Genomic DNA, 8,441 nt, shown 5'->3' with positions numbered 1-8,441 from the left:
TCAATAATAAATTAGTAAGGAAAAGTTTTTAACTGAGTTATTAATAAAACACTAAAGCTTTTTTTATTATTAAATTTTTTTTCGAAAGCTTTTAAAAATAACTTTATATGAAGATGTTTTATTTTGGTAAAAGATTCAAATATCATAAAAATGAATGACTAATAATATAAAAATGTTCTAAAATCTTATCTTTGAGAGAAATGGGAACATGCTTTATACACTGTTTAGTAAAATGCTTTTTCATTGACATAAATCATGGACATTTTTTTCCTCCTTTTTTTTTTTTCCCTCAGTACAATTTCTACTGGCTTTTGGACATATTTTTATTGCAGTACTTATGGGTATTGATTTTTGTAGCATTTTATAGTATTTTACTTTAAAAAGGTACCATATTTTCTATTATCCATCACCTTACAGATGAACATTTGGCTTGTTTCTAATTTAAACCAATGCTTCAGTAATAAATAGTAGCTTCATAAATAGAGCTTTGGCCAGTGAATTTCAATAAACTAGATTCCTATAAATAAGGTGCACTTAAAGGTGGGGGTGCATTCTAAAAATATTTTTATTAAAATTGCATAATTTTTCTCCAAAGAAATTTTGCCAATTTAAGTTCCTACGAATAGTGTATAAAAGTACTTATTTCCTCACCCCCTCATCAATGCCATCTATTATCAGTTTTTTTAAATTTTGGAATTTGATTGGTGAAAAATATAAAGTGTTATTTTGAATTTCTGATTGCTGGTTTATTTATAAGTTAATTGCCTATTATTATCTCCACTCTTGAATTGCTTGTTCATATACTTTACCTGTTGTTTTTTTTTATTTTTGGTGTTTTTTTTTTAGTGTTCTAGTGTCTGCTTTATTTTTATTTTTGTAACTGAAATATATAGTATCTTGGGTAGTTTTTAAAATAGACTCTATTGTTTAAAACAGTTTTAGATTTACAGAAAATTGTGAAGATAGTGCAGAGTCCCATATACACCACACCCAGTTTCCCTATTATTAATATCTTACCATAGTGTAATGTATTTGTTACAACTAATGAACCATTATTGGTACATTATTATTAACTAAAGTCCCCATTTCATTTGGATTTTCTTAGTTTTTAGCTAATGTTCCTTTTCGTTGTTGTTCCAGGATCCCATCAGAATGCCACATTATATTTAGTTCGCATGTCTCTTTAGTCCCCCCTTGACTGTAGCAGTTTCTCAAGACTGTCCTTACTTTTATTTTATTTTTAATTTTTAAAATTAATTAATTTATTATTATTATTACATTCTAAGATGTTGTGGAGGAGCAGTGGGAAGGGAAGGCTGGGTAGGGCTGGCCCACAGCTGGCTCCTTCACTGGACTTGTTGCAGAGGGTAGAGGGAAGTGGCTGAGGCCCTTGGCACCCACACCCCAGCTCAGCGGCCCAGGGAGCTTCCAGTGCAGCATGGTTGTTGCCGGCCTGGATGCAGATGTCAGGAGGGTGTGACTGAGGCCCTCGGGAGCCCAGGGGACTTCTGACTCTTTTAGGTTTTCTAGGTGTTCTTTGGTTGTGTTAGACCTTTACTGGTTAATATCAAAACTCTGTCTTTGGTCTGTGGGTGTTTCGTGTTTCCTTTCAGTTCTGAGCTGGATTATTAGCTACCTCCACCACTTAAGCTCTGCACTGGAACTAATTTGTTGTCTTTTGCTTACTTCTAAAATGGGCAGGGCTGAGCCCGTGGCGCACTCGGGAGAGTGCGGCGCTGGGAGCACGGGGACGCTCCCGCCGCGGGTTCGGATCCTATATAGGAATGACCGGTGCCGGTCACGAAAAAAACAAAAAAACAAATAAATAAAAATAAAATAAAATAAGATAAAATGGGCAAATTTCCTGTGGGAACCAGCACTTGAGCCCTGTGGTTGAGCTAAATTGCAGCTTTGCTGCTGATTCCCTGGGGAAGACTTTTGCGCAGCTCATGTGGTTTTTTTGTTTTTTTTTTAATTTTATTTTGTCCATATACAATGTGGTTGATTATTGTGGCCCATCACCAAAACCTCCCTCCCTCTTCCCTCTCCCCCCCTCCCACCCAACAATGTCCTTTCTGTTTGCTTGTCATGTCAACTTCCAGGAATTGTAATTGTTATGTCTTCTTCTCCGCCCCCCCAGTTTTCTTTTTTGTGTGTGTGTGTGAATTTATTTATTTATTTTTAGCTCCCACCAATAAGTGAGAACATGTGGCATTTCTCTTTCTGTGCCTGACTCGTTTCACTTAATATAATTCTCTCTAGGTCCATCCATGTTGTTGCGAATGGCAGTATTTCATTTGTTTTTATAGCTGAGTAGTATTCCATTGTGTAGATGTACCACATTTTCCATATCCACTCATCTGATGATGGGCATTTGGGCTGGTTCCAACTCTTGGCTATTGTACAGAGTGCTGCGATGAACATTGGGGAGCAGGTATACCTTCGACTTGATGAGTTCCATTCCTCTTTTAATGGTTGACCTTTCAAGCCCTTCCGGGTTTTGTGAGGTCTGGGACACCTTGGTTGTGTGGAAACTCTGGTCTGGGCCTGAGTTTTTTTAGCAAACTGCTCCCTCTGTAGTTCTGTATCCCTGACCAGTCTCCACTGAGTGGGCCTGTGCTGATTGGAGGACAGATCAGCTGTCCTTGCTGTGCCCCAGTGTTCTCCCCAATGGGCCCATTTCCTCCACTACCCACACTCAAAACACTTCCCATGGGGCACTGGTCCCTTGCAATGTCTCACTGGCCTCTGAGTGGCTCCTTTTTTCAGTTGTCTGTGGCCCTTTGCTTTTATGTGGGTCCACAGGAACCCCCGTCAGTGATCTTTCTGGCCTGGGGGCCACCAAGGCCCTTCTCTCCCCTGCTGCCTCTAAGCAACTTCACACAAAGGGCACAGCTGCGACTTTTGCCACTTCTTGCTGAGTGTGCTCACCAGAGCCAGCCGTGAAATGCCTGGGGCTCAAAACGGTCAGAGTGGCCCCTTCTTTCTCTCACTGAGGCTTTTCATGCCCTGATGAACTCCATAGGTCTCTCCTCTTCCCCTGAGCTCTAGCAGCCCAGCTTGGCAGTCTTTGGGTTTTTTTTTGTTTTTTGTTTTTTGTTTTTGTTTTTTTTGTCTTTTTCGTAACAGTACTCAGCCAGTGAGTGCACCGGCCATTCCTATATAGGATGCAAACCCGCGGCAGGAGCGTCACTGCGCTCCCAGCGCCACACTCTCCTGAGTGCGCCACGGGCTGGGCCCAGCAGTCTTTGCTTTTTAATAGCTGTGAATTGGTTGATTGTGGGAGGGAGTGACTCTGGGGAGCATCTATTCCACCATCCTGATTCTCTTTTAATGACCTGGACAGTTTTCAGGGGTATTGGTCAAGTATTTCATAGGATGCTCTACTATCGGGATTTATCTGATGTTTCTCTCATGATAAGACTGGGGCTGTGGGTTATTGGATTGGAGACCACAGAGGCAGGAAGCCATTTTTACCACATCGTATCAGGTGTACATGCTGTAAACACGAGTAGTGAATGTGACGTTGACCTTCGTCACCTGGCTGAGGTAGTGTCTGTCACATTTCTCCACCGTAAAATTACTTCTTTTTCTATTTCTATACCACACTCTTTGAAAGAAAGTCATACCTAAGGAGTGGAGAGTTATGCGCCCCCTCCTTGAGGGCAGAGTATCCGTAAAAATTATTTGGAATCCTTTCTGCAAAAGAGGTTTATTTCTTCCTCCCCGATGCTAATTTTTCAATTATTATGTGGACTCATGAATATTTATTTTATGCTTTGGTTTATAATCCAATATTACTTTATCTTTTTGCTCAAATGGTTCTAGCTTTGGACATTGGGAACTTTTTCAGAATTTTTTCAGTTGACTCCTGTGATCCTTTGACACCCCCCATTGGCTGAACTTTGGATGTATTCCCATCAATGTGGGGGTTTTTTGTTTTGTTTTGTTTAAGCACTTCCTTACTTTCCAGCAGTACAAGATGCTCCGGTCTTATCTTGTACATTTCCTTTCCCAGTCCTAAATTATCCATTTCTCAAAGAAACCCTACTTCCTTTATTGGAGAATGGTTTTAGAAACCAAAATACAGATGTTGGTGTGTTCATTGCTACCAAAGTGTCATTTCTTCTACGCTCTCTCAGATAACAGAGCAAAGAAATACATAAGTGAATATTAACCCGTGTATATGCACATATCTATAAATATTTCTGTTATAAACATCTATATCTATCAAGTTAAACTTCAGTTTATACTGATGTCTCCAACTCTAATCCATTGCCATATGAATGGTTCTAGATTCCTCCCCTCGATATTCTCTAAATTCACACTCCAAGAGTGAGAAACTTGGTTTCCATCACTGGGCATTTGTTTACTTGGTTGTTCAATTCCAATATGCATGTACAGTAGTGACATAATTGTTAAACCATATCCGAGTGGGAAACAATTTTATCAAGTAGAATCCAGTCTTATGAGCAGTTCTTTTTGCCTTTTCTCTTTCATATGCCACTCATTTCCAAAGTTATTTAGGTCAGCACCTTCTTCACATACCCCCTTCAGTGGGGCTGTTTCATTGATTCATAATACAGTTAGATTCTCCTGTCACACTCGGAATTACTTCCAGGGATTCCCTGACCTCCTAAATGATTTTTTAAATTAACACACATTACTTTATGCTGTAAAGTTCTACAGGGTTTGACAAATGTTTAATGTCACATATCCATTATTACAGTATCATATACAATAGTTTTACTACCTGAAAAATCCCCTGTGTCTCACCTATTTATCTTTTTCCCACTCCTCCCATGCCCCTGGCAACCACCGATCATTTTACTGTATGTAAGTTTGCCTTTTCCAGAATGTCTTACAGTTAGCATCATACAGTACATAGCCTTTTCAGACTGGCTTCTTTTCACTTAGCAGTATGCATTTAGGATTCCTCCAGGTCTTTTCATGACTTGATAGCTCATTTCCTTTTATGACTGAATAAAATTCCATCATATGCATATACCACAGCTCATTTATCAAATCTGCCTGAGTTTTAAAAATCGGTTTGTCTTTTCATTTATTTATGAGCCCTCTATATATTATAGAGAGTAATCCTTTGACTATGTGTTACAAATATTTTTTCCCAATCTCTTGCTTATCTTTTAATTTCGTAATGTCTACCTTTATAGGGAAGTTTTTGGTTTTTAATATATAAAGTTAAGTTGGTAAATATTTTCTCTGCAATTTCTAGTTTTGATAAATTGATTCTGTATCCTGCCATTTAACCAAAGAATGAGTAGAAGTTAGCCAGGTGATGGCAGGGAAGAGCAGTCCACAGGAAGAGACCAGAAAGGCAAGCCCACTGAAGTAAGCAGATGTAGGGTCTTTTCTCCAGGCTGGCTTCCTTCTAAACGGCCTCATTTCTGCCCCAGGGCCTGTGACTGTCTATGGGCTCTATTGTCTGGCTTCTGCCTGGTTTAAAATTTGTCCTGCCCCTTTCACTTTCAGAAGTGTTTGGGTTTGGACAATAAATTATACAGTTGCCTTACTCGAGGGCCACAGTAAGGGATCTGCATTTTTCTCAATACAAGGAGAGGCGATTGGAAGGTTTTAGGCAGGGAAGTCAAGGATCCCATATTGGGTATTTCCTGTAGGCTGCATCACAGCATTTCCACCTTTGAAATGAGATAGCAGCTACCACAGGCCTAGACTCTGTTTCCAGAGATCTGCAAAATGACCCACTAGGGTGTGATTTCATATTAAATGTAAAAAGTTTGAAATGCATTAAGTGTGGCTAACACATGTTATGCAGATTGGCACTGGCACCCTGGTGTGTAGATGAGAGCACCTCAGGCAGGGCAGGGTACACAAGGTGTCCTGATGGAAGAGTGGGGGGCCCACCTGCAGGTGGGGAGGGGGACTCAGTGGCAGCCCTGATCATTGCCTTCTCCATATTGTGCTTAATGGGCCCAAATTAAACAGCCATTCTAATTATATTATCCAGTTATCACTAACCCAACCCCTAAAAACCAGACATGTGGCTTGCAAAGATACCCAGATAGACTGAAGATAAACTAATAAAGTCAGCACAAGCCCCAAACAAGGAAATGGCAGCCCTGACGCTTCTCCTGTTCCTTCTAGAAGTCCTTCGTTAGCCATGTCATGAGGCAAAAACAACGCTGAGCTAATCAGGTTTGACAAAAATCTGGCAAATTTTTTTTTTTTTCAAAAGATGACCGGTAAGGGGATCTTAACCCTTGACTTGGTGTTGTCAGCACCACACTCTCCCAAGTGAGCCAACCGACCATCCCTATACGGGATCCGAACCCGTGGCCTTGGTGTCATCAGCACCACACTCTCCCAAGTGAGCCAACCGACCATCCCTATACGGGATCCGAACCCGTGGCCTTGGTGTCATCAGCACCACACTCTCCCAAGTGAGCCACAGGCCGGCCCCAAAATCTGGCAAATTAATGAGATAGAATGAGAGAAATGATCAAAAAGAATGTTTAAAATACAAAATACAAGGATACTTCAAAAAGCTCATGGAAAGCTTTTTTGTCGTTGTTGTTGTTTTGCATCTGGCCCTTACTGGGATCTGAACCCATGACCTTGTAAGGCATTGTAAGGCTGTGCTCTAACCAACTGAGCTAACCGGCCAGCCCCCAGTGGAAAAATTCGTATCCACCTTTAATTCTATTTTCCCATGAACTTTTTGCTCGCACTGTCATATAAGTACCGCGCGCTAACCGATTGCGCCACTGGAGCTTCTTCCCATGAACTTTTTGAAGTACTTTCGTATCTATATACATCCTTTATCATTAGTGGTGCCTTTCACTCTGAGTGTATAGTCTGTTTTGAGAAAGAATAATAAGAGTAGTATGAATAATTATAAATAAATAACTGGAATAATTGGTAATGTGTGCTCGGAAATGTGTTGTTAATGATAGAAATCACCAAAGTTGGGGGATCACTCCAGTGACTGCAGATTTCTTAATGAATCCAGAACTATTCTCAATCCCCTCGCACAATGTCTGACCAGAGTAGGTGCTCAATAAATATTTGTTCAGTGAGTTAGTGAGTGAACTAATGAATGAAGGCCTTCAAGATCAGGAGCCTGCCAACCTGCCCAGCCTTGCCCCACATCGTCCCAGCCCCCTGAGCCCCTTATCACCCTAAGCGCCCAATATCTAGACTAGTTAGAGTTCCTGGAAGATATCTCTAGACCATCTGTCCCACCCTGGCACACCTCTCTCAGATTATTCCTACTAACCCTTTGGGATCTGAGTCTGAATGCGTTCTCTTCTAGCAAACTTTCACTGACCCATCCCTTCCCAGAGCCCTTATCATAGTGTTTGTAATTTTTAGTTTTCTTTTTGTCTCCACTCCTTAAAGGCAGCGTGTAGGTCTACAACCAGGGCTTCAATGAATATTTGCTGCACGAATGAATAAATGGGTGAACAAACAAAACACTTGGCTTGGGTAGTGTGTTCAGGCACCAGTTTACCATTATGATGTCAATCAAAGGTTTATTGTGGACTCCCCACTGGGTAGGATGAACCTTACAGGCATCCATTGCTTGGGGATATTAGTCGCTCTGCAAGGCTCTTAACTTTTTCTCTGGCTTTTATTTGTCCCCCATCTTTCTGTGGACTGAGCTCTCTCCTACCACACACACTTTCTCTCTCTTTCTCTCTGACATCAGATTGTGAGCTTGTACCCTGAGTGTTGTCCCAGGCAGCAAGGGTCTGGATCTGCAGGCTTGGCAAAGGCACAGTCCTGGTCTCTTGCCTTGAGCACACACAGGAAGTCAGCCAGCCAGCCAGCCAGCCAGCCACAGTTATATTTAGATTTCTGTCACCTGATGGGGTCATCCATTAATCAGGGCACAGTGGCAGCTGCAGCATTTTGAAAGTAAACTGAGGTGGAACCCAGGGTGGTGAGGAAGTGGGCAGGGAAGCCAGGTGTTGACTTCAGGCTCATGTAAACAGGTCACAGGGCAAGATGAAAATGTATGGCTTAGGTTACACCTAGAGATGCAGGGCAGACGGAAGGAGGAACTTGACTTTAGAGAGAAACCAGTTCCTGACTTGGGCAGGGTAAAGGCGGCACCCCTGAGATGAGCAGGAAGAGCCTTCAGCCCCTTGGGGTCCCTTGCTGCCTGAGGGCCAGGTGGGCACAGGGGCAGAACCTTGGGCCCCTTCATGCTGCGTGAGCCAGTGTGGAGTGAGTGGCTCTTTGACGGGCACTGACACCCAGCTGCAGTCAGCAGAAAGAGCTACGGTCACAAGACCCCATTCATGAGTGAGAAACCAGAAAGAAGCAGATATGGCAGGATTATTTTCAAGCCCCCCAAGGGCCTTCTTTGCCCTAGATTTGGTCCATTAAATAACTGCCCCAGGAGCTGGGGGATCTGCCCTAAATTATTGTAGATCTAGTTGCTTCTCCCTCTTTTT

This window comes from Cynocephalus volans, chromosome 10 (assembly GCF_027409185.1).
Source record: "Cynocephalus volans isolate mCynVol1 chromosome 10, mCynVol1.pri, whole genome shotgun sequence".
Classification (NCBI taxonomy): domain Eukaryota; kingdom Metazoa; phylum Chordata; class Mammalia; order Dermoptera; family Cynocephalidae; genus Cynocephalus; species Cynocephalus volans.
This window is presented reverse-complemented; position numbering follows the sequence as displayed.